The 27,691-nt window shown below is 44.9% G+C and overlaps 1 long non-coding RNA gene across 1 annotated transcript in view; it reads right to left on the bottom strand.

Annotated features, from left to right (window-relative positions):
* Positions 1–4,155: 4,155 nt before the first annotated feature.
* The window catches only part of LOC137324968 (uncharacterized), a 35,349-nt gene continuing 11,813 nt past the window's right edge, over positions 4,156–27,691 (bottom strand). The window contains exons 2-3 of the long non-coding RNA XR_010963758.1: positions 5,315–5,450; positions 4,156–5,191 (exon numbers count right to left, since the gene is read on the bottom strand). This is a non-coding gene — a long non-coding RNA (uncharacterized lncRNA). The remainder of the gene's footprint in view (positions 5,192–5,314; positions 5,451–27,691) is intronic.

Raw genomic sequence — 27,691 nt, 5'->3', positions numbered from 1 at the left:
TTGATCAGTTTGTTGAGCTGATGGGTGTGTTCTTTGGTCGGGTCTGTGGGTAACCGTCTGTAGTGTTCCTGGTTGTCCAGTTGTCGGTATGCTTCTTTGCAATAGTCCGTTCTGTTCTGTATGACGATGGCTCCTCCTTTGTCCACTGGTTTGATGACGATGTTGCGGTTGGTCTTGAGAGCGTTGATGGCGTTGCGTTGTGCTCGGGTGACATTCTGGACTGTCTTGTGAGTGCGGCTGATGAATCTGGCATTGACGCATTTCCTGACAGCTTGAGCATACATGTCCAGCTGAGGGCAGCGACCCTCTGGAGGAGTCCAGTGTGACTCTTTCCTCTTCGGTTGCTGTACCGCGGATCCCTCTGTCTGCTGTTCCAGATCGTTGATTGTCTCATTGGGTTCGCTGCTGAAATCTTGGGGTTTGTGGAAGTATTCCCGGAGCCTCATTCTCCTGATGAATTCCTCTGTGTCCGCCGCGAGACTAGTGGGGTCCATTTTGGTAGTGGGGCAGAAATTGAGCCTTTGCCTGACAGGTACTGGTTGAGGTTTAGTAGATAGTTAGCAGAGTGTTGTGTCTTTTGTTATTTTTGCATACTTAAAGAGGTTAGAAGTTCTGTAACCAAGTGGCTCAGTGTCAAACTTAGTTTGATAACGCTCCGGTGAAGCGCCTTGGGACATTTCACTACGTTAAAGCGCTATATAAATGCAAGTTGTTGTTGTTGTTGAATTCTGGTATCTGGACTTTATGCTAATGTTTAACCTTTACCTGTAATAAACCTGATTTGTAGTTTAGAACCTAATTCACACACTCCGATAGAGGATTTATTCTTCTGCTACATGAAGATTAGGTGAATACAATGATGTTTTTGTTAATTCGGTGACCTAATTACACCAGGCAACACTATATTACCATGTATTATGTATACAAAGTCACAATCACCATCAAAAGGAGTTTGGGCTCATAGAGGAGTGGTTTTTGGTGCTAAGCATATGAGAAATATCTGAATGAAATTTCAAAACATAACACCGGAATAATGTGAGATCACGGGTCTCATGGGGCTGTTTACAGATAGCCTATACCTCTCTTGTAGGTATTTGATAGAAAAGAGAGTTTTGTATCTGAAATTTCATTATGATTTTAAACAGAATTCCTGCCAACTTGATAAAGTTGATGAATATTCAGCTATGTCTTGGGACTAATACTTAGAGAAAATAAACCTTGAAGTAATGTTAATTAACCAATGTACCGTGTTGTATAATTTGAAATAGAGTTTATTATTATAATGGATCTCCCATGGCATTGCTCACAGTAAGTCAGAGCATACAGTCTCTCTCATTGATCTCTGTTATCCTCGTGTAGGGCTTCTCTCACTCTCTTCTCCTTCTCTCACTTTCTCCTCCTTTGTCTTCTTTTATGCTCCTCTCTTTGCACTCATCTGATTCTCCTGCTCTCTTTTTCTTCTTTTCTTTTGGGTGCAGACTGATGAGTGATGTGGGCTTGCAAAAAAGAGGGAGTCATTATATCCTCTCCCTAACTCACTTCTTACCGGTTTCCACCCTGCCCCCTTGCTCCCATTAACTCCTCTTTCTGTTCCTGTTCCCACCACCAGCTCACCTTCCCACTGCCCCCTCGCTCCCATCGCCTCTCTTGTGCCTTAGCCTTTTACTACCCCCTCATCCCCTGTATCCTCCCACTATTCATTCTTTCATCACCCCTTCAGCCCAGTCGCCTCCCCCTCACCCCTTCTGCTGACAATACTTCCCCCCACCTGCATTCCCTTCCCCATTACCCTCATTCCCCTTTCCCTCTCCGCTATCTCCTATTCGTTCTCTGTCTGAAAACCCTCCCATGTTCCCTTCTGTGCTTGCCCCTCTCCATCAAGCTAACCATCTAAGCACCCCTCTAACTGACCCTCCTACTCACTGTTGTCTACTAATATCCTAGCAGTAAGCTGGTAAACTAGCGACTTGATCTTTTAGAGCATTTATAGCATGCGTATTAAAATCGACCAACAACTTGCATCTGTGTAGCACCTTTAAACATAGAAAAGCGTCCCAAGATGCTTCACAGAAACAAATGCTGAGCCAAAGAAAGAAGGATTATGAGTTGTGATTGATCAAAGAGGTGGGTTTTAATGGGGAGTCTTAGGTGGAGCAGGGGTGGAGAGGCAGGGGAGTTTAGGGAGAGAGTTCCAGACTGTGGGGACTCGATAACTGAAGGCACAGCTACCAATAGTGGGGCAAAGAGAGAGGGGTTGCACACGAGGCTGCAGTCAGAGAAAAAGTTATAGCGCTCCAGGAGGTTACAGAGATAGGGAAGGGCGAGCCCATGGAGGGATTTAAACACGAGGATGAGAATTTTAAATTTGAGGCATTGGGGGATCGAGAACCACTTTTTACACTTTAGCACACAGTAGATATTGGGAACGATTTTCTTTTGTCCACTATTAGTAACAAAAATCATAAATCCATTTATAAAGAATGGGTTTATACAGTGCATTGAGGGAATTTTGCCTCATTGTTTTCAATATGAATTTAAAGTACTGCAGCTGATCAGACAACTTTGGACGGGTGCAGTGTCTTGCTGCAAAGTACTTACATGACAGACAGCAATGATGAAGGGATTGTGGGAAGTCGATGTTTGTTAATGTATTGTTTTACAAATCTGGCAGCAGGGGCTCAGGCAACAAGAGAGTTTGATACAATTTCCACATGTACCAATGTGGGACTAAAGACAGATTCAGACTCGATCGCCTGGAATTTCCGTGGGGTTCTTTCAATCTCTCGCCATAACCAGGCCGGAAGATTGATGGAAACCCTGTAAAAATGACCCAAATGGTCATCTACCACATTTCTCCACAATTTCTGCCAAAGTTACGGTGGGAGATCGGGGAAACCCCATGGACGTCTGCCCAACTTCTATTGAAGCATTTACAGAATACACAAGAAAGCACAGAACCAATATGCTCATTTGGTCCATCAAGCCTGCTCCTTCCCTCGAGTAGGTGGACTCTACCCCATTTAGTTAATCTTCTGAGCTCCACAAATGTACCTACTATGATACTATGAAATGTTCCCAATGATCTTCAAATTTCATCGTGCAAAACTCTAGAACATTTCTATCTTGATCGGTCTCCTTGGTCACAGAAGCACCTGCATTCCAATGAATGTTTTAATTATCTCAGTCTATATTTATCTTTTATAACCTTCAGTTGCGTTGCTAACCAGATTTTATTTTATCTAATTCTTTACTGGCACAGCAATAACTGCTTTTGCTGCAAGTCTGTTCCACATATCCACTACACCGTGAGAAAAGAAGAGGTTCTTCTCATCTGTTGTCTCACTTGAGGCTTTTCCCAGAGAAAAGCCAAAGCAGCAGTCCCTGGCGTTAACTTTCCAGCGACATTCTGCCTTCGAAAACAATTCTCCAATCCTTTCGGCCAGGGAGTAGCCTAGAAGCTCACAACCTAGCTGTCCACGTAAAGTGCATTTTTGATTTTAACTATGAACAGAAAGGGAGGGAAATCAGATGTCAAGTTACCTGCTGCTGCCTTCCCTGCACGTCTCAGCAGCTGTTCTGAGAAAAATAATGAGGGCTGAGAGCCGGTCAACTGGGGAATGAAATCAGATGCGAAGAGGCGTATCGAAAGTAGAAGAAAAAACACATCTGGGCAAAACATTAAAAAAAATACATTTCGTTCCCACAGTTACAATAATTGAAAATACAAGACCTCCGATCTTTAGTTTGGGATGTCTCTGCAAGTTGAAAAGAAAAGGATGTGGTATGAAAGGATGGGCCTTCATCTCAGCCGTTCAGCTTCCTCAATGGGGTGAAGATGAGCAGCTTTGAAAGCATTCGATGCACACAGATTGTCAAAAAAAAATACTTCTTACAAAAAAAAATTGTAAAAATAAGTATGAACACATTGGTTTAGAATAAACAACTGATTTAGCTACAAACACCCTGTCTCATAACCCAACACCATTAAGGTGGCTGAGGAAAAACTGAGTTTTGTGTTTTCCAAAAAAATGAAATTAAATGGTTTAAATGGACAGAATAAGTGAATTCTGGTGTATCCGATGTAATTAAGTTCACCATCTAATCTACCAGACCATTAAAAAGGTTACAAACATCAATGATTGAATATAGGGGGAGTTCTGTTTATTAATAAGGAGTTGGTGAAAAGGGAGAATGCTTTTTGCATATCTCTACACATGAAAAGCTCTTTTGTTTTCTTTCAAACCTTCTGGTCTTTTGACAGAACATTTCATCAGAATCCAATGAAAATAATATCAGATAAAAAAGGTAAGTTCTTCAACACACGACAATCTGGAAATGCTCAACATAACACGATAGTGGGAAAACACAGTCATTTGACAGAATATCAGGTAAACATCCTCAGGTAGAAATTGATTTTGGCTCTTTTTGCTGGTTAATTGCTGGTGGGACACTGGTTAAACCGCTGTTGAACTGGAAAAATTATTCTGAGCATGCACGGCCCATGCTCTGCCTAGTTATTCATGAATCTTGCTGTAGGGTCTTAAACAGATGCAGGATCTTTCTTTGCATTTTTAAGTTGATCCGACGCTGATTTCAGGCGGCCACTAGGGATGCCTAAGATTAGCGCGTACCAATATGGCTGCGGCCACGCCACCAGTGCAGATCGGGTGCAGGACTTCACGGCCTGAAATTGATATTTGTTGCATCCATTTTACGCCCGACAAACAGGCATAACAGTTTCTATCCCCGTGTTGCAAAATAAGTTGGGAATCCAGCAATGGCAGAATAAAAATCGAAAATGTGAAAAGACCACTTAGCACATCAAGTCTGTAACACCCAGAGTCTACGGCCCCGATTTTCGAATCAAAGTGTAGGTGCGTTGAGGGCAGTGGAGCTCCGAAAATCGGGGAAATTCCAAGCGGGTTCGGAAGCCGGCTCCAACCCGCTGACTTCCACGCGTCTGTGTGCGAGCGTGCCTCACGAATGCGGAAGTCCCACGAGCAATTAAAGCCGGCGGGATGATAGTTAACACAGTTAGTTAGATACTTTAAGTATTTGAACTAGTTAATTTCATGGTCACTGAGGCAGGGGACTGATTTTCATTCAGCTTCAGTGTGTTTCCCGTGCTGTGGGAAACACTCCATGTTGCAGGAGACTGTTTCAGCCAGCAGCCAGTTGGACATTCAAATGCCTGTTTGACAGATGGGGATAAAAGGTGAGTTACTGCAGCAGGGCACTCTGATCTTTCAGACAAACTTTTGGCTGGGAGATCTTTGTGTTTACACTGAAAATTCTTCTGCTCACACATATTTACCAGTTTTTCGGACCCCCTCTTGGGACGCCATGGCTGCATTCACTACTACATCTGAGGACAAGCAACATCACCAGTCTCGCCAGGCACGGAGTGCACTTCCGCCACTTGGAGCTTCACAGTGCTAGTCCACAGGCACCTGTACAAGAACAGAGAAGGGAACAACAGCGAGAGCGATGTCACAGGAGGCACTACCCTCACCACAGGGTCTACAGATCAAGGCTCAGTTTCCTGGACCTCTCGGAGGAGCAGTGCATACGGAGGCTTAGAGTGAGTCGCCAGGTGGTCGCAGACATCTGCAGCCTCCTTCATGCCGAGCTGCTCCCGGCTGGGCTGAGCAGCATTGCATTACCCGTTGTAGTTAAAGTCACCACTGCCCTCAACTTCTTCGCCTCCGGATCATTCCAGGGTGCCACCGGGGACATCGCTGGGGTCTCTCAGTCATCTGCACACAAGTGCATAAGGCAGGTCACCGACTGCTTGTTCCGCAGGGCCTCGCAATATATCAGCTTCCCCATGGACGACCTCGGCCACACGGAGAGGGCAGTGGGATTCGACTTTGTGGTTAGCTTCTCACGGGGACAAGGTGCAATCGATTGCACCCATATAGCAATATGAGCACTTCCACATGAGCTAGGACTGTTCATCAACAGAAAGGGGTATCACCCATCAACACTCAGCTCGTTTGTGACCACCGCAAAAGATTCCTTCACGTGTGCGCCAGATACTCTGGCAGCTGCCACGATTTTTTTTTTATTCGTTCACGGGATGTGGGCGTCGCTGGCAAGGCCAGCATTTATTGCCCATCCATAATTGCCCTCGAGAAGGTGGTGGTGAGCCGCCTTCTTGAACCGCTGCAGTCCGTGTGGTGACGGTTCTCCCACAGTGCTGTTAGGAAGGGAGTTCCAGGATTTTGACCCAGCGACAATGAAGGAACGGCGATATATTTCCAAGTTGGGAAGGTGTGTGACTTGGAGGGGAACGTGCAGGTGGTGTTGTTCCCATGCGCCTGCTGCTCTTGTCCTTCTAGGTGGTAGAGGTCGCGGGTTTGGGAGGTGCTGTCCAAGAAGCCTTGGCGAGTTGCTACAGTGCATCCTGTGGATGGTGCACACTGCAGCCACAGTGCGCCGGTGGTGAAGGGAGTGAATGTTTAGGGTGGTGGATGGGGTGCCAATCAAGCGGGCTGCTTTATCTTGGATGGTGTCGAGCTTCTTGAGTGTTGTTGGAGCTGCACTCATCCAGGAAAGTGGAGAGTATTCCATCACACTCCTGACTTGTGCCTTGTAGATGGTGGAAAGGCTTTGGGGAGTCAGGAGGTGAGTCACTCGCTGCAGAATACCCAGCCTCTGACCTGCTCTCGTAGCCACAGTATTTATATGGCTGGTCCAGTTAAGTTTCTGGTCAATGGTGACCCCCAGGATGTTGATGGTGGGGGATTCGGCGATGGTAATGCCGTTGAATGTCAAGGGGAGGTGGTTAGACTCTCTCTTGTTGGAGATGGTCATTGCCTGGCACTTATCTGGCGCGAATGTTACTTGCCACTTATGAGCCCAAGCCTGGATGTTGTCCAGGTCTTGCTGCATGCGGGCTCGGACTGCTTCATTATCTGAGGGGTTGCGAATGGAACTGAACGCTGTGCAATCATCAGCGAACATCCCCATTTCTGACCTTATGATGGAGGGAAGGTCATTGATGAAGCAGCTGAAGATGGTTGGGCCTAGGACACTGCCCTGAGGAACTCCTGCAGCAATGCCCTGGGGCTGAGATGATTGGCCTCCAACAACCACTACCATCTTCCTTTGTGCTAGGTATGACTCCAGCCACTGGAGAGTTTTCCCCCTGATTCCCATTGACTTCAATTTTACTAGGGCTCCTTGGTGCCACACTCGGTCAAATGCTGCCTTGATGTCAAGGGCAGTCACTCTCACCTCACCTTCATTCTCCGGGAATCCAACATCCCGGGCCTCTTCCACACACCAAACACCCTTAAGGGCTGGCTACTCAGGGACAAGGGATACCCCCTGCACAAGTGGCTCATGACATCTCTGAGGAACCCCATCACCGAGCAACAGCATCGATATAACGACAGCCACATCACCACCAGGTCTACAATTGAGCATGCTATAGGGCTGCTCAAGATGCGATTTAGGTGCCTTGATCGTTCTGGGGGAGCGCTTCAATATCACCAGATAGAGTGGGACGCATTATAGTCGTGTGTTGTGTCCTGCACAACATGGCACAACAGAGAGGGGTGCGGCTTGAGGAGGCCCCATCCACATCTGCCACCCACATTGAGGACGAGGAGAACCCATGAGCAGAGCAGCAGCTAACCTGGCTGCTCCTGAGGCCAGGGAGTCACTGATATGTGAACGGTTCTCCTAACAACAGAAAATGTGAAGAGTCCAGTCTTCATACCACCTGGTAAGAGCAGCGCCAACACCAGCACCCCCCACCCCCTCACCCTTCCCTGCACAAAACAGTCCTTCCCTGCACAAAACAGTCCTTCAACTACACATACACCCACTGTAGAGTGACCCAATGGGTAGTGTCAAGAGTCACCGTTCATGGTGAAGCTCATGAAAGGGCCCTATCACAAAACCAGTCAAGAATGGGCAAGACGTGGCAGTAGTGGTGAGAATAATAACATTTAATGTGAATATAACAAAAACCCAATATAAATGAAAAACATGACAGTCTGTCAGACACCCTTGTGCATACCCTTCGTGTTCACAAATCCTTAGGCTTCCTCTTCCTATCGCTTCTACCTGGTGCATCCCCTGTGGCTGCTGCAGAGGTAGTGGCAGGTTGCTCTTGTTCATGCCCTGACCGATTGGATGCTTTGGGCCTACGCCCTCTGGGTTTCGGTGCTCGTGAGGGCCCCTCCAAAGACTGCTCCACCTGCACCTGTGCAGGGGCAGACTCGACCACCTGGAGAGGAAGCAGCATTATGGGTACTTGTTGAAAGGGGGGCAATGGGTGAGACGTCGGAGTGCTTTGAGTGGCGTCCCCACTTCCATGTCTCCTTTCACCATCATCCCTCTCCTGGGCCAGGGCCACATCACTCCTACCACTCTGCTGGACAACAGTTTGGAGGACATGTGTGAAGCCTTGTTCGGCCAGTGCTAGTGTATCTGTCTGCCTGTTTAAGGCGGCAGAATGTTATTCACCCGAGTCCAAAGGACCATTGTTAGGGCCTGAATGGACTCATTTGTGAGCTGTGCTTGAAGCTCAACGGAGAATAGCCTTCTCTCCATCGCAGACATTCCCGCACTTGTGACAGACATTTCAGCAGTTACGTGCAACACTATCTCAGACAGTTGCTCATGTCTCTGTGACACTATCTCAGAGATTCCCTCCCGTACCTGTGGCTCCCATGTCTCACCCGTTGCCCCCCTCTCAACCAGTACCCGCAATGCAACCTCCTCTCCAGGTGGCCGAGTCTGCCCCTGCACAGGTGCAGGTGGAGCAGCTTTGGAGGGGCTTTCACGGGCTCCAAAACCCAGAGGGCGTAGGCCCAAAGCATCTAAGCAGGAGTTGGACTCCTCCATCCTCTGCGCTATTGTGGAGAGTGCTCGTGGCACCTGTTCCAGTATCTCGCAAATGTGCTGCTGTCCCTCGATCATTCTCCTTTTAAAGAATGGCCCCCGGGGTTCTGCATCAGCATCCAGCAAAGCCCGGAGAAGAGTGCACCCACTGACACAGACTCTCCACAGCTGCCCTGCCACCAGTGTCTGCTCGTGCTCACTTATGTGTGGTGACTCACCAGGTGCCAACCCAACTAACTCACTACTAGGATCCACTGAGGTGTGAGTATCTGCGCTGGTGGATGGCTCGCTATGATGTGACGGTGCACCCTCAGATGCCAGCAGGTCCTCTGAGGAATTGCCCTCTGCCGTCACTGTGGTCGTTGAAGGGCCTGTAAGAAAACAGAAGGCAATATTAAGCATCATCACAGATATGTCATGTTGCGATGAACATACTGAGGTGTTCAACATGGCAAGGCATGTTAACATCAATTCATGTTGTGAGTGATGAATGTTAAAGTTGTGTCACCAGACGTTTGTGGGGTGCCAGTCTCGGCGTCCCCGAAGGACAGGCACTCGAGGGTGCGGCTCAGCTCCAGCGCCTCCTGCTCCTCGTGTGTGAGGACGACGACTTGTTGTGGCCCCCCTCCAGTCCTCGCCCTCTCGCATGCATTTTGCGCTCTCTTCTAGAAGGGGACAAAGAACAAACGTGTGAGTGAGTGAGGGTGAAGTGGCCAACCGATGAATGCATTGCTTTGGGTGAGGCTGACCATGAAAGAGGTGCATTAGAGGGTATGAAATAGAGAGATCACATTGGATTAGGATTGAGGGGAGTGGTAGTGGTGGGTGACAAATGGGGAGGTGAGGAGGTGCTCAGGAAGAGCAGGGAAGTTGAGGATGAGCCTTAAATAGGTGTAAGGAGTGATGTGATGGAGTAGTCTTGGCAATGCAGAATGAGTTGGGGGGGGCAGGGGCGGTGACATGGAATATGGAAAGTAGGAGAATCAATAAGTGTACTCACTTTTGATGACCTAGTTAGGTTATTGAACCGCTTCCTGGACTGGACCCAGGTGCAGGTGATGTTGCTGCTGCTGGTGACCTCCTCTGCCAGCTAGGCCTTCTTGGTGGCAGAGGCAGGGCACTTCCTCCCGTCCGCAGGGTAAAAGACTTCCCTCCTCCTCCTCACAGCATCCAGTAGCTGCTACAGTGAGGCATCACTAAATCTTGGAGCAGCCTTGACCCTGTGTTGCTCCATTGTGCGTTTTTGGTGTTTGCTGCAGCAAAAGCCTTTGGAGCAATGCCCCTTTAAATAGAGCCACTCCAGCTGAGAGCCTGTCATGCGGGTGCGCAGTCCGCCCACTGTGCAACTTTCAGACGGCAAACCCGGAAGTTACGTTAAGGACCACCAATTAACTCGCGATCGCGTGGGAAATGGTAAGATTTTATTAGTCGGGTTATCCACGTGCCCATTGACCCCACCGCCACCACTGCCATCCCACCGCTATTTAAAAATTGAGCCCTATGTATGATATGCTGTTATTGACTTCCCTCTCACATTACCCTCGATCCCTTACTTTATGGACACTAGATTCTTTCCCCTATCTCCCATGAAAGGAAATATCAAGCAGTGTTGTTAAATATCTCTTTGACCCTGAATTCCCTTCTCAAACGATATCGATTCACCTCCCTGTTAAAAGTGCCAATTGATCTCGAATCAATGACCTCTGGGCCACATGGCCATTATCCTGTGGGAAAAAATTGCCTTTTCTAACCTCTAACCTTGTTCGAGGCTTGTGAAGTTTGTACTTGTGTCCTCTAGTCCAGTGCTGTTTGTCCAACTTAAATAGCTTCTCTACTTCAATCTCATCTATACCTTTCATTATTTTGAAGACCCTGTATCGTGTCTCCTCTGCCTTTTCTACAAGATTCTGAAAAGTTATAGTAACATGATTTTCTGAGCCGCACTCACTGTGATCATGGAATTACCCCTCCTAGCCATTGTGAAATTGCTGCATTTGGAATAAATGAAATTCACCTTTTCAGTGGGTTTCATTTCTTCCGAATGCTCTAAATGTGAGTTGCTAGCGGGATAATTCCTAGAAGGCTCAGGAGCTAAAATTGTGGGTAACAAAAAACCATGGTTGCAGCCACGGTTGCACCCCTCTATCCCCCAGGGGAATTTACAGGGGTTTACCTTCAATCAGACTTCTTAGAATAGAATTTCCTCCCTGGTGGTAATCCCACCAGGACTGCAGTGGTGTGGACTTTGAGCCCTACCCCTGGCCCCTAATTTCTTGGGGCAACTATATGAAACACTGTTGAGTAGGCTCCCAGTGGGATTTCTAGCTGCTCCTGGGAGTTTTCCCCTGGTTGAGTGTAATTGATTGCAATTGCATTTGGCTTACAGGCTGTTTAGAATCCCCTCCTTAGCAACACAACGCCATTCCTAATACCAAGCGTTACTAAGGCGTTATAGAAGGACCATACATCGGATGCCATGTTTCCTTCATTAACATATGATTTGAATAAATCCACCCAAATATGGGTGGGTATATTTAGCATCCACTATCACTTTTGAAGGAAAATCTCAGCAATGGTGGGATCAGTGGAGAGCCAGTAAAAACTAGCAGTAAAGGAAAGATGAATCTAGCCCCTCATTTCAACATTGTAAAATGGAGTTCAAAAGACAATAAAAACTTAAAATTGTACAGGCAATTTTTTAAAAGTATGATTACAAGAGTATACTTAACATATGTAATGTACATAGGCAAATGCTGTAACCACAAATACATTTTTCAGCTGGTGCATGTAATGTTTCTAAACGAGGAAAACTGGATCTGCCTGGTTATTTACAGAAATTTTACATGATTCTTATTTTCTCACCGACTCATCTTTTTTATTTTAAGTTATGGCTGTTGATGAAAAGAAAGAGTCATAAAGGATAATATAAATAAAAAATGTACCAGTAAACCTGCAGGAGAAACCACTCAGCCTCCATAAAATATCAACACAAAAGAGATGGCACATCCATTAAGAAGTGGGTTAAAAATGCCCTACCTCATTTTTTTTTTATTCGTTCATGGGGCGTGGGCGTCGCTGCGAGGCCGGCATTTATTGCCCATCCCTAATTCCCCTTGAGAAGGACCCTAACAGAGGACACTTCCATCTCATCAGTCTGAGCTGGATTTGAACCAAGGTCCCAGAGTTGAAAGGCCAACATGTTAAACTATAATACTGAATATAATAAAGAGGAAAGTGAAAACATATAAACATGAAAGTATGTTTTCACATTCCTCCTTATTATACTCAGTATTACAGTTCCATAGAACACAAGTGTAACATACAGAAATAAACAAAGACATGCACCTTAAAAGCACTTTTCATACTACTGAAATTTCTCAATAGGCATAACACGGTGAATTCTTTTTGGAGTGTAGTGACTACTATTAAGTAGGTGAATATATGTTCTCTATGGTGCCAAAGCACTGTGGCACTCAAACAGTAAATCGTGGAGAGCTTTTCTCAATAAAATGAATAGTCCAATTTGCATCTGCTTTTACGAGACCGCAGGAAGAGTCCCACCACATCCTTCCACTGAAATAGCAGCAAGCTGAAAGGACAACCAGCCATTCTGAAAGGACAACGGCTGGCAAATACAGCCCTTTATGCAAATGTCCTATTAATTTGCTTTCTTTTCATGCTTCAGTTGCACAGTGTAAGCCTACACGTCCGAAAGACTGCCTTAGATACAAGCTTGCTGTTACAATGCAAGAAGGAACTTCACTTCTTATGCCGAGCACCCTGACCAGTTCAGCTGATTTTGCATCACTTGGTTCATGGCTGAGTCTATCTACTGCAAAGCCTTGTTCATTCCAAATAAAGTCAAATAAACATTTACCAAGTGTCGCGACTTAAATCCACGTAGCCTGCCTTGGAGAAAGGTTACAAAAACATTTGGGAAAATTGAGAAATGTGCCCCATGTAATCGAGGCTGGTGTAATTAGGAATTGCAACTTACACAAAGTTCTGGTGAAGTTCACTATAAATACAAATTAGAATAAAGTTACAAACACTTATCACTTCTCCACATCTTGCACATTACAAACAGTTATTTAACCCTCAGGATGTCCCAGATGTTAAGAATACATGTGGTAAAATATGGTAATTGTATTTTATATGAGACTTGTTCAGATGTATGCAAATCAAGTTATGCAAATCATAACCGTGACCTATTGGTGTTATGTATAACTACGTGATGGCAGAGGCACTGCATTGGATGGACTAAGATGATTATGGTAATTTAAAGCAGACTAAATACTGTGCCACAATGCTCAAATGGAGTCCAGAATATAACAGAGAAGTGATTTTGTTCATGCAGACAATGATATAATGTGAAGACGGAATATTCCATGAGCATTCAGAGCCCACTCGTGTTTCAGAATCCTATGATAAAGTTTTTTTTTCAGTAGTAAGTCATTCCGTGTGCTGTTCATTAATTCTCGATAGACACATTTGAAAAACTGGATTGGAGTATTGCCTTTCTACACAGTTTGTTTTTGAAAGGTGCTGTGAACAATATACTCCTCACCCCAGGACAAGTGGAAAAGATCGATTATTATACTGCATGTGACACCTTAAGGTCACTGAAATAGTCTCCTGTGTTTCATGGGTTAGACTTCAGAACCGCAGAATATGATGGGAACCCGAACTACATTCGAACCAGGACCTACTAAAGCTAGCTCAGCCGGCTCCCGCTTTGCTCTTTGATAAAAATTAGGATTCTGGTACCGTGTTTCATTCCGGATTCTTCATATTACAGTACCAGTGGCTCTTACTGCACCTCAGCAGCTCAGTGAAGCCATTTTGTGCCCACAAACTTATGGCCTCCAATCAGACAGGAGTCACGAGTAATGATAATCAGCGACTGTAATCTCACAACCTTTAGCTTCACTTACATTTATGGTAGTTTGATGAGACATTCACCCTGAATTTCTGCGGGATCTTCCCAATCCCCCACTGTAACTTCCGTGTAAATGTCCGTTTTAAGCCGCTAACACTGTTTTTCGGTGGTCACGCCCATCTCCCATTAGAGAACCCTTGCGAAAATTCCAGGTGATTATCCTCACAGAGCTAAAAATTCAAACCAGCTCCATGCCAATTTAATTTTTTTTATATGGCTGTGCTTTCTCTCAGCTTTTGACTTCAATCCTCATTTCAGAGGATTTTCCAAGTTAGCTGCCAGTACCTTTGGAGAGAGTTGAGAAGCAGCCCCCAGAGCTTAATGCAGTGACCTCATAATTCCAATTAAAATGAGTACAGAGTTAAATAAGTACACAAAAAATATAGTAATAGTCTCTAGATGTAGAACATTAGGCAGAGAACTCAAGACCTCTGAGATTAGAATTCCTGCCTTGGCTGACTTTTCAGCTCCCATAAGTTTCAGCTAGGTTGCTGGATGCAATAGCACAGAGGCACCTTCTCAGGGCTGACAAAACCAGCCCTGGCAAAATGGCAGCACTGGATAAATCTTTGGTTGAAGCCCCTTCCTGTTCTTCCACCTGGAAAAGATGCACTGTAGAAAACACCTATAAAAGGAGGGAAATTGTCATTTTAAGAGAAATTATTTGTATGGGTGCTAGCAGCATGCTGAATTGACCAGTTTCTAGCCCGCTCTAATGGGAGTACTTATTCAAGGAGCACTTGAATCGCACTGAAGCATTACACTTTACACAGACGTAAATGATTCTATTGCATACTGCAAATCTGTGACAACGTTGAAACAGACCAGTGATTATTCAAAGTATAAGGGCAAATAATGCAGCTTCCTGATACCACTGATGCAGCTTTTTTCTATCATGCTGACATCAATGCAGTCAATACAAATTCAAAGATGGTGCAATTATGGAAACATCACCTTAGAAATATGAAATGACTAATTATGATATTTATTTATTACTTTTTGTGACATCATATAGTAATAACGAATGTTACAACATCACTAACTAGTTAGTAGTGATTCATTTATTCGTGATCATTTTTGTTTAATCTGCTAACTATAGCCTGTAGTACACAAAAATATCTAGCTAGTAATTTAATATTTCTATGAGTGAACTCTCGTGCTCATTGGGTGAGGGATTTCACTCTAGTGAATTGAATACTTTCAATCATTATACTCAGTGTCGACATCCAGCACTCTTAGGCCAGGTCCCCATATTCTGCCCCAACATGTCTTAACAATAAGCTCAGGGGAGCACCTGCCAATGCATTAGTGATCTTTTCATTTCCCACACCAGCCACCTTGTAATTAGACTGCTAGTTTCAAGCCAATTATCACCAAATTGTTGACAGTTTAGTGATGTGCCTGTAAAATCTTTATGAACTCATTTCACATAGGACCATTGCAGCCCTCAGGGAAAAAAAGATTTTTACTCATCCAGATAACAGAGTGAATGGTTAAACCCATTGTACCAACCAGGCCCAGAGAGAAAGGTCAAACCCATGATACCAACCAGACCCAGAGCTAGGAACCATGTTTAAAGTTCTGAAACAAAAACAGTAAATGCTGGAAATACTCAGCAGGTCAGGTAGCATCTGTAGAGAGATGAGAGGAGTTAATTACATAGAATTTACAGCACAGAAACAAGCCATTTTGCCCAACTGGTCTATGCTGGTGTTTATGCTCCACACAAGCCTCCTCCCTCCCTACTTCATCTCACCCTATCCGCATATCCTTCTATTCCTTTCTCCCCCCCGTGTGTTTATCTAGCTTCCCCTTAAAGGCATCTATGCTAGTCACCTCAACTATTGCTTATGGTAGCAAGTGCCACATTCTAACCAATCTCTGGGTAAAGAAGTTTCTCCTGAATTTCCTATTGGATTTATTTGTGACTTATATTTATGGCCCTAGTTCTGGTCTCCCCCGCAAGTCTACCCTATCAAACCCTTTCGTAATCTTAAATACCTCTATGAGGTCACCCCTCAGTCTTCTCTTTTCTAGAGAAAAGAGCCCCAGCCTGCTCAATCTTTCCTGATAGATATAACCTCCCAGTTCTGGTATCATCCCAGTAAATCTTTTTATACCTTCTCCAGTGCCTCTATATCCTTTTTATAGTATGGAGACCAGAACTGTTCACAGTACTCCAAGTGTGGTCTAACCAAGGTTCTATACAAGTTTAACATAACTTTTCTGCTTTTCAATTCTATCCCTCTAGAAATGAACCCCAGTGCCTGGTTTGCTTTTTTTATGGCCTTATTAACCTGCGTCGCTACTTTTAATGATTTTGTATCTATACCCCCAGATCCCTCTGCTCCTCCACCCCATTTAGACTCTTATTTTCCAAGGAGTATGTGGCCTTCTTATTCTTCCTACCAAAATGTAATACCTCACACTTATCTATATTGAAATTTATTTGCCAATTGCACACCCATTCTGCAAGTTTATTAATGCCTTCCCGTAAGTTGTCACAGTCCTTCTCAGTATTAAATATACCCCCGAATTTGGTGTCGTCTGCAAATTTTTGAAATTGTACTTCCGATTCCAGAGTCCAAATCGTTTGTGTAAATGATCAACAAAAGCAGTCCCAGCACTGATCCTTGTAGAACACCACTTCCCACCTTTTGCCAGTCTGAGTAACTACCTTTAACTCCTACTCTCTGTTTCTGTTTTGTAGCCAGCTTGCTATCTATTCTGCTACTGGCTATCCATTCTGCTACTTCCTGACTCCACATACTCTGACCGTAGTCATGAGTTTACTATCCGTTACCTTATTGAAGGCCTTTTGAAAATCCAAAAATACTACATCTACTACATTACCCTTGTCCACCCTTTCTGTTACTTCTTGCAATAATTCAATAAGGTTGGTCAAGCATGACCTTCCCTTAATGTTTCAAGTGCAGACCCATCATCAAAACACAGATGCTGCCTGACCTGATCCAACAAAGCAGAAAATTGCCCAGGTATGTCCTGTCCAAAAAAAGCAAGACAAATCCAATCCATCAGTCTACTCTCAATCATCAGCAAAATGATGGATGGTGTCGTCGACAGTGCTATCAAGCAGCACTTACTCACCAACAACCTGCTCACCGATGCTCAGTTTGGGTTCCGCCAGGACCACTCGGCTCCAGACCTCAATACAGCCTTGGTCCAAACATGAATTCCAGAGGTGAGGTGAGAGTGACTGCCCTTGACATCAAAGCAGCATTTGACCGAGTGTGGCACCAAGGAGCCCTAGTAAAATTGAAGTCAATGGGAATCAGGAGGAAAACTCTCGAGTGGCTGAAGTCATACCTAGCACAAAGGAAGATGGTAGTGATTGTTGGAGGCCAATCATCTCGGCCCAAGGATATTGTTGCAGGAATTCCTCAGAGCAATGTCCTAGGCTCAACCATCTTCAGCTGCTTCATCAGTTACCTTCCCTCCATCATAAGGTCAGAAATGGGGATGTTCGCTGATGATTGCACAGTGTTCAGTTCCATTCGCAACCCCTCAGATAATGAAGCAGTCTGTGCGCACATGCAGCAAGACCTGGACAACAACCAGGCTTGGGCTGATAAGTAGCAAGTAACTTTCGCGCCAGACAAGTGCCAGGCGATGACCATCTCCAACAAGAGAGAGTTTAACCACCTCCCCTTGACATTCAACGGCGTTACCATTGCCGAATCCCCCACCATCAACAGCCTGGGAGACACTATTGACCAGAAACTTAACTGGACCAGCCACATAAATACTGTGGCTACAACAGCAGGTCAGAGGCTGGGTATTCTGCAGCGAGTGACTCACCTCCTGACTCCTCAAAGCCTTTCCACCATCTTCAAAGCACATGTCACGAATGTGATGGAATACTCTCCACTTGCCTGGATGAGTGCAGCTCCAACAACACTCAAGAAGCTCGACACCATCCAGGACAAAACAGCCCGCTCGATTGGCACCCCATCCACCATAGAGCCATAGAAAAGATACAGCACAGAAGGGGGCCATTCGGCCCATCGTGTCCGCGCCGGGTGCCCATTCTAATCCCACCTTCCAGCACCCGGTCCGTAGCCCTGCAGCTTACAGCACTTTAGGCGCAGGTCCAGGTACTTTTTAAAAGATTTGAGGGTCCCTGCCTCTACCACCAATTCGGGGAACGAATTCCAGATACCCACCACCCTCTGGGTAAAAAAGTTTTTTCTCATGTCCCCTCTAATCGTTCCGCTAATCAGCTTAAATCTATGTCCTCTAGTTCTTCAACTCTCTGCTAAGGGAAACAGGTACTTCCTGTCTGCTCTATCTAGGCCCCTCATAATTTTGTACACCTCAATCAAGTCTCCCCTCAGCCTCCTCTGCTCCAAAGAAAACAACCCCAACCTATCCAATCTCTCCTCGTAGCTGCAATTTTCAAGCCCTGGCAACATTCTTGTAAATCTTCTCTGCACTCTCTCCAGAGCAATTACGTCCTTCCTGTAATGTGGAGACCAGAACCGCGCACAATACTCTAGCTGTGGCCTTACCAGCATTTTATACAGCTCAGTGATTACAGCCCTGCTTTTGTATTCTATACCTCGGCTAATAATGAAGATCATTCCGTATGCCTTCTTCACAACCTTATCTACCTGTACTGCCACCTTCAGGGACCTGTGTACATACAGTCCAAGGTCACTTCCTCTACCTCTCTCAATATATTCCCGTTTACTGCGTATTCCCTTTTACTGTTTGCCCTCCCTAAGTGCATTACCTCACACTTCTCCGGGATGAACTCCATTTGCCACTTTTCCGCCCACTCCACCAATCCATTAATATCTTCTTGGAGTCTACAGCTATCCTCTTCATTATCAACTACAAGGCCAATTTTTGTGTCATCTGCAAATTTGCCAATCATGCCCCCTACATTCAAGTCTAAATCATTAATATATACCACAAACAGCAAGGGACCCAACACTGAGCCCTGTGGCACAGCACTGGAAACAGATTTCCATTCGCAAAGACATCCATCGACTTTTACCCTTTGTTTCCTGTTACTGAGCCAATTTTGGATCCAATTCGTCACATTTCCTTGTATTCCATGGGCTTTTACCTTTCTGACCAGTCTGCCATGTGGACCTTGTCAAATGCCTTACTAAAATCCATGTAGACAACATCCACTGCACTACCCTCATCAACCTTCCTTGTCACTTCCTCAAAGAATTCAATCAGATTTGTAAGGCATGACCTTCCCTGAACAAATCCATGCTGACTATCCCTGATTAAACCATGCCTTTCCAAGTGACAGTTTATGCTATCTCTCAGTATTGATTCTAATAGTTTGCCCACCACCGAGGTAAGACTGACCAGCCTATAATTGTTCGGCCTTTCCCTCGTACCCTTTTTAAACAATGGTACTACGTTTGCAGTCTTCAAGTCCTCCAGTACCTCCCCTGTATCTAGTGAGGATTGGAAAATGATCCTCAGAGCATCCATTATTTCCTCCCTGGCTTCCTTCAATAGCCTAGGAAACAATCCATCTGGCCCTGGTGACTTATCAACTTTCAAGGATTCCAGTCCCTCTCGTACTTCCTCTCTCATATTTACCTTATCCAATATTTCACACCTCTCCTCTTTAACTACGACGTCCGGATCATCTCTTTCCCTTGTGAATACAGAGACAAAATATTCATTTAAGACCCTACCCACATCCTCTGCTTCTACACGCAAGTTACCCTTATCATCCCTGATAGGTCCCACCTTTTCCGTAGCTATCCTTTTGTTCTTAATTTACTGATAAAACATCGTTGGGTTTTCTTTAATCTTACCAGCTAACATTTTTTCATGCCCTCTCTTTGCTTTCCTTATTTCTTTTTTTACGTCATCCCTGTACTTTCTATACTCCTCTAGGCTTTCTGCAGTATTTAGTTTTCTGTGACAGTCATAAGCTTTCTTTTTCTGCTTTATCTTGCCCCATATACTTCTAGACAACCAGGGGGCTCTAGATTTGGCAGTGCCACCCCTTTTCTTTGAGGGGACGCGTCTGCATTTGTACCCGTAGAATTTCACTTTTTAGTGCCTCCCACTGGCTTGCCACTGATTTCTCCTCAAGTAGTTGTGTCCAGTCCACTTCTGCCAAATCACCTCTTAGTTCTGTAAAATTTGCCTTCCCCCAATTTAAAACATTTACTTCTGATTCAACTCTGTCCTTTTCCATAATAATGCTAAAACTAACGGAATTGTGGTCACTATCCCCAATATGGTCACCCACTGTCACTTCACCCACTTGCCCATCTTCATTTCCCAGGACTAAATCTAGAATTGCATCCCCTCTTGTTGGGCTTGTTACGTACTGGTTAAAAAAGTTCTCCTGGACACCGATCAAGAATTTTGTGCCCTCTGTGTCCCTCACACTGTTTGAATCCCAGTTGATGTTAGGGTAGTTGAAGTCCCCTCCTATAATTGCCTTCTTATTTTTGCACTCAGAAATTTGCCTGCATATTTGTTCATCTATCTCCCTTTCGCTATTTGGGGGTCTATAGTACACTCCTAGTAGTGTGACTGCCCCTTTTTTATTTCTTAGCTCAACCCATATGGCCTCGATTGATGATCCATTTGGCATATCATCCCTTCTCACAACTATAATTGATTCTTTAACTAATAAAGCTACCCCCCCCCCTCCTTTTTTATCACCCACTCTATCCTGCCTGAAAACTCTATATCCAGGGATATTGAGCTGCCAATTAACTCCCTCTTTAAGCCAGGTTTCCATTATAGCAATGATATCATGCTGCCATGTGTCTATCTGTGCTCTTAGCTCTTCTGCTTTGTTTGTAATACTCCTTGCATTGAAGTATATACCCTTTAACCCCGTCAAATTCCTGTGCTGAACACTATTTAACCTTTGCTTCTTTTGCCTTTGAGTTGCTAACTACGTCACTAACTGCTTTTCTACTTCCCGTTTCCTGGTCTGAATTTGTCCTATCTGTACCTACCCTATGGTTCCCATCCCCCTGCCATACTAGTTTAAACCCTCCCCAACAGAACTAGCAAATGCCCCCGCGAGGATATTGGTCCCGGTTCTGCTTGGGTGCAACCCGTCCAGCTTGTACAGGTCCTGCCTTTCCCAGAATCGGTCCCAATGCCTCAGGAATTTAAACCCCTACCTCCTACACCATCTCTCAAGCCATGCATTCATCTCGTCTATTCTCCTACTTCTGCTCTCGCTAGAATGTGGCACTGGGAGTAATCCTGAGATTACTACCTTCGAGGTCCTGCTTTTTAATTTATTTCCTAACTCCCTATATTCTGCTTGCAGGACCTCATCCCTATTTTTACCGATGTCGTTGGTACCGATACGGACCATGACCTCTGGCTGTTCACCCTCCCCCTTCAGAATGTCCTGCAGCCGCTCCGTGACATCCTTGACCCTAGCACCAGGGAGGCAACATACCATCCTGGAGTCACGTCTGCGGCCGCAGAAATACCTATCTGTTCCCCTTACGATGGAATCCCCTATCACTATTGCTCTCCCATTCTTTTTCCTCCCCTCCTGTGCAGCTGAGTCACTCGTGGTGCCATGGTCTTGGCTCTTGCTGCTTTCCCCTGATAAGCCATCTCCCCCAACAATATCCAAAGCGGAATATCTGTTTGAGAGGGAGATGGCCCCAGGGGACTCCTGCTCTACCTGCCTAGTCCTTTTGCTCTGCCTGGTGGTCACTCATTTCCTTTCTGCCTGCGTAATCTTTACCTGCGGCGTGACCACCTCACTAAACGTGCTATCCACGATAATCTCAGCATCGCGGATGCTCCACTGTGAATCCACCTGCAGCTCCAGCTCCGAAATGCAGTTAGCCAGTAGCTGCAGCTGGACACACTTCCTGCACAAATAGTCGCCACCCTAAACATTCACTCCCTTCACCACCGGCGCACCGGGCTGCAGTGTATACCACCTACAAGATGCACTGCAGCAACTCGCCAAGGCTTCTTCGACAGCATCTCCCAAACCCACGACCTCTACCACTTAGAAGGACAAGGGCAGCAGGCACATGGGAACAACATCACCTGCACGTTCCCCTCCTGGTGACACACCATCCCGACTTGGAAATATATCGCCGTTCCTTCACCGTCGCTGGGTCAAAATCCTGGAACTCCCTTCCTAACAGCACTGTGGGAGAACCTTCACCACACGGACTGCAGCGGTTCAAGAAGGCGACTCACCACCACCTTCTCAAGAGCAATTAGGGTTAGGCAATAAATGCTGGCCTCACCAGCGACGCCCACATTCCATAAACGAATTTTAAAAAACCTGCTGAGTATTTCTAGGAAATCTGGTTTATGATTTTCAGCAATTGACGTCTTTTGCTTTTGTTCACGTTTGAACTTCTTACTGTCATACCATCAATGTCCATATAAGGCTTAAACATGCAGAGGCTTTGAAATTACAACATTTCACCAAATGACAATGCATTAGATGAATGAGATTGCGTCATCACAACCAGTGCCGGAACAATTAACATGTGGTTCAATGCTAGGCTCAGCTCATTGTATGGGTGCAGGGATGAGTAACTGTGTCATTCTCAACTCATGCAGAGAAAGAATTATAATGGAAAGATAATTAAATTGCTTGCTTGTGAGATGGGAAGTGTATGTTTGCATAATGATGGTAAGTCAACACTAAATTGTCTATTGGCACATTGGATTTTTTTTACAATAAAATTCTGCAGCATTTTTGCATTTTGTAAATATCCATGCACAGATATTAAGATAGTAAGAATCTTAGTTACCTCTTCAATGCAGTCCTACTGACATTAGATTTTTCTAACTTAGGGGGGGGGGCATTTTTAACTCTACCCTCCCTGGAGCCGCTGGGAGCTGACTAGTTGCAATTTATACCTGCTCAACTGAGTAGGCGCCAAGGTTACCGGCTCATAGCCTGTCTCTTTTTTAACACAGGTACGTCGGGTCCTGATGATGTTAGTGAGTTTCCTGTCAGGACATCCTAGCGGGGAAATGGATCGGAGCCAGAAGAGGTCCAAAAAAAGAAGTCCGCTAACTTTTTGTTTTACTTTTCTTACGGGGTCAGGAGAAGCAGCAGTGCTCTTCTGGGCTCAAGGAAAGCTTAGGCCTCTCCTACCATGGACTCGCCCCCATCACCCCAATCAGAAGACTCCCGCGGGATGGCCCCCGCAGCCAATGCCACCATTTAACTGGTCTCGGCAGTGGGGGGGGGGGGTCCTCTGGACCACGTGGTTCACCACCATTTCCCACCCGGAATGGAAGGGAAGTCAGCCAGCGGGATTTAAACGAAGCCCGGGGGTTAAAATGTGTCAGACCTCATTTCTGAATCAGTTTCTAACTTACTCGCCAAGAACTGGGCCGGAGTTAAAATCGGGACCAGTATTAAACATGCCATATGTAGCAATCTAAAACTTACTGATTATGTATTTCCCTAATGTATAAAAATGGACAATATATCTATTGTGGCTAATATTACAGGGTAGCCTTTCAAACCCTTTTCAAATCCTTTAATAAATATCAGCTAGAAAGTTATTTCAAAACAGTTGTTAGACAATTAAGAGGTCAAATGTTTCTGATTTTATCTTGTATATAAGCATTCAGTGTTTAAATCAATTGGTAAGATGGAAGCAACATCTCTATTACTAAACATAGCAGCCTTCAGGTGCTAAACAAGCTTAAACCTGCCCTAAAGCTGCTTTCATACTTGTCTTCTTTTAATTCTGATTAGGGGAGCCTGGTGTCTGTAAACTGGCTCCCGGTGTCTATGTTGTTAAATCCGGTTATCATGCACCAGCGCAGACTTCTAAGGGCTGATTTTCCCAATGCTTGCTGGCTGGGACCACGTATCAGCAGATCGTAGGCACGGTCCCTGTGATATTATATTCTCAATGGGGAGTTCGCCTGTAATTTCCCACTATGTGCTCTCAGCTGGCAAACCTCCGAACCAAGAGCAGGCATTTGGAAGATCAGCCTGTTGGAGTCATGGGTTCCAGAATCAGAATGAAAAAACACCAATATAAAAAGGCCCTCAAAACTAGCCACAGAAAGAACTTGCATTTATATAACGCCTTTCACGACCTCAGGACGCCCCAATGCACTTTAAAGCCAATGAAGTCCTTTTCAAATGTAGTCACTGTTGTAATGTTGGGAAACACAGTAGATAGTTTGCATACATCAAGGTCCCACAAACAGCAATGGAATAATGATCAGATCATCTGTTTGTTAGTGATAAATATTGGCTAGGACACCCCTGCTCTTCTTCAAATAGTGCCATGGGATCTCTTATGTCCACTTGAGAGGGCAGATGTGGCCTCAGTTTAATATTTCATCCAAACTCAGTACTGTGCCGAGGCGTCAGCTTGGATTATGTGCTCAAATTTCTGGAGTGGGACTCGAACCCACAACCTTCTGACTCAGAGGCGAGAGTGCTACCGCTGAGCCAAGTACTGCCTATAGGAGACTTTGAAACTGGAACTGCTAGAAATGCACAGCAGATCCACCTGAAAAGAAAAGGTTAGAGACCCTTTTATTAGAGAGGAATCTCGCAGAGAGTCTCTACCTGAAACATTAACTTGTCTCTCCTCTCTTCAGATGCTCTGCATTTCCAGCATTTTCTGCTTTTATTTCAGAATTTCTGCATTTGTAGGTTTTTTTTAGCTCTAAAAATATTTATAAGGGTTTTATCTTACTTATATTTTAACAAATGCATACCATTTTTTAATAACTTTGCACCACCAGAGGAAATTAAACCCCATAAAGTTTTATTTAGCAGCTAACCAAAAACCACTGTGCTTGCAGTGAACAGCATGGTACTGCACTACAGGATCACATAAGACTTGCCAGATATTTTAGTCAAACTGCACACTCAGTACAGGGTTTGGGAATACAATCGTTTTCCACATTTACCAATTGTAAGAGTTCACCTCTTTCAGCCCACAGTTTATTATTTAGATGGCTGTCAGAGTAAACTAGCAGGGAACATAAAAACTGACTGTAAAAGCTTCTATAAATATATCAAGAGAAAAAGATTAGTGAAGACAAATGTAGGCCCCTCACAGTCAGAAATGGGGGAAATTATAATGGGGAACAAAGAAATGGCAGAACAATTAAACACATACTTTGGTTCTGTCTTCACAAAGGAGGACACAAATAACCCCCCAGAAATGTTAGGGAACCAAGGGTCTAGTGAGAGGGACGAACTGAAGGAAACCAGCATTAGTTAAAAAATAGTGCGAGGGAAATTAATGGAGCTAAAGGCTGACAAATCCCCAGGGCCTGATAATCTACATCCCAGAGTACTAAAGGAAGTGGCCCTGGAAATAGTGGATGCATTGGTGATCATCTTCCAAAATTCTATAGACTCTGGAACAGTTCCTACAGATTGGAGGGTAGCAAATGTAACCCCACTATTTAAAAAAGGAGGGAGAGAAAAACCAGGGAATTACAGACCAGTTAGCCTAACATCAGTAGTGGGGAAAATGCTAGAGTCTATTATAAAAGATGTGATAACAGAACACTTGGAAGGCATTAATGGGATTGGACAAAGTCAGCATGGGTTTATGAAAAGGAAATCATGCTTAACAAATCTACTGGAGTTTTTTGAGGATGTAACTAGTAGAATAGATAGGGGCGAACCAGTGGATTTTCAAAAGGCTTTTGATAAGGTCCCACACAAGAGGTTAGTGTACAAAATTAAAGCACATGGGATTGTGGGGAATATACTGGCATGGATTGAAAATTGGTTGACAGACAGGAAACAGAGAGTAGGAATAAACGGGTCTTTTTCGGGGTGGCAGGCAGTGACTAGTGGGGTACCGCAGGGATCAGTGCTTGGGCCCCAGCTATTCACAACATATATCAATGATTTGGATGAGGGAACTAAATGTAACATTTCCAAGTTTGCAGACGACACAAAGCTGGGGTGGAATGTGAGCTGTGAGGAGGATGCAAAGAGGCTCCAAAGTGATTTAGACAAGTTGGGTGAGTGGGCAAGAACATGGCAGATGCAGTATAACCTGGATAAATGTGAGGTTATCCACTTTGGTTGTAAAAACAGAAAGGCAGATTATTATCTGAATGGTGATAGATTGGGAAAAGGGGAGGTGCAACGAGACCTGGGTGTCCTTGTACACCAGTCGCTGAAAGCGAGCATTCAGGTGCAGCAAGCAGTTAGGAAGGCAAATGGTATGTTGGTGTTCATTGCAAGAGGATTTGAGTGCAAGAGCAGGGATGTCTTACTGCAGTTATACAGGACCTTGGTGAGACCACATCTGGAGTAATGTGTGCAGTTTTGGTCTCCTTATCTGAGGAAGGATGTCCTTGCCATGGAGGGAGTGCAAGATTTACCAGACTGATTCCTGGGATGGCAGGACTGACGTATGAGGAGAGATTGGGTCGACTAGGCCTATAATCACTAGAATTTAGAAGAATGAGACGTGATCTCATCGAAACATATACAATTCTAACAGGACTAGACAGACTAGATTCAGGGAGGATGTTCCCAATGGCTGGGGAGTCCAGAACCAGGGGTCACAGTCTCAGGATACGGGGTATGCCATTTAGAACCGAGATGAGGAGAAATTTCTTCATTCAGAGGGTGGTGAACCTGTGGAATTCTCTACCACAGAAGGCAGTGGAGGCCAGGTCATTAGATGTATTCAAGAAGGAGATAGATATATATCTTAATGCTAAAGGGATCAAGGGATATGGGGAAAAAGCGGGAACAGGGTACTGAGTTAGACGATCAGCCATGATCATTTTGAATGGCGGAGCAGGCCCAAAGGGCCGAACGGCCTACTCCTGCTTCTATTTTCTATGTTTCTATGTTTATTTTCATGCTGATTTTGCTGAACCCAATCGCTGTTGGGAATGCTGAAGATTTAGAGGTTCTAAACTTATGTACTATTTTTCTTCTATGGGTTTTAACTTCTTTCAGCCACATTTCTTTCTTGGGGAATATGTACTAATGTGCTGGGGGAGGAGGTAGCCAACAGTGGGAGGTATGGAACAGTGGGAGAGGTGTTGAAACTCAGAAAGTGACTTCAGTTTAATTTTCTTGCCAATTTTCTCCTCACCTCTCCTGAAGCTTTGAAATGCTTGCTGAGATAAGTTTTTATAGACACCAGTGCCCTTCATCCAAGTAGACATTATTCATATATGAGCCTCGACACTGAGGTCACTCGAAGTTCACTCTTCCAGCAAGAGTTGCTGGAAAGAGATCAGCAGCAGAATCCAGAAGCACTGAGGTTAATTTTAGTGCTTCGGCTACCACTCCAGCTAAGACCAGCCACCACCACACTGGCTGGGGATTAAATCTGTGGCGTTCCTGATCTGAACGGTTCAGTTCCAAACTGGACAGTGCTCTTGGGACATTGGGGAAGCCTCTACTAATAATCTTTAATGCAACATGAGTGACACACATATAAAAAAACTTTGGCTTTCATCAGAACATAGTGAAAGATATCTGACCTTCAAGGGCTTGCAAATACTCACTGTTGTCTCCTGCTACCTTTCCCTTTCAGTTTAACTGGCAGAACAGTGCAGGCTGTCTGCTTCTCCACAGCAGTTACATAACTGACTCCTACAGGGTAGACCTGATCCTGACATGCTTTTCTCCTCACTAATATCTCAAACAGTAGCATCTAGACTATAAGTATCGGAAAACAAACGTAAGGATTTTTGTGAATGTTGTGTTTTTTTTATTTGTTCATGGGATGTGGGCGTCACTGGCGAGGCCGGCATTTATTGCCCATCCCTAATTACCCTTGAGAAGGTGGTGGTAAGCCACCTTCTTGAACCGCTGCAGTCCATGTGGTGACGGTTCTTCCACAGTGTTGTTAGGAAGGAAGTTACTTTTCGTAGCGAGATTTTACAACTGGGTAGCTTGCTAGGCCATTT

The sequence above is a fragment of the Heptranchias perlo genome, chromosome 9 (genome assembly GCF_035084215.1).
Source record: "Heptranchias perlo isolate sHepPer1 chromosome 9, sHepPer1.hap1, whole genome shotgun sequence".
NCBI classification, from domain to species: domain Eukaryota; kingdom Metazoa; phylum Chordata; class Chondrichthyes; order Hexanchiformes; family Hexanchidae; genus Heptranchias; species Heptranchias perlo.
The sequence above is the reverse complement of the archived record's forward strand: the minus strand, read 5'-3'. Positions and strand labels throughout refer to the sequence as shown.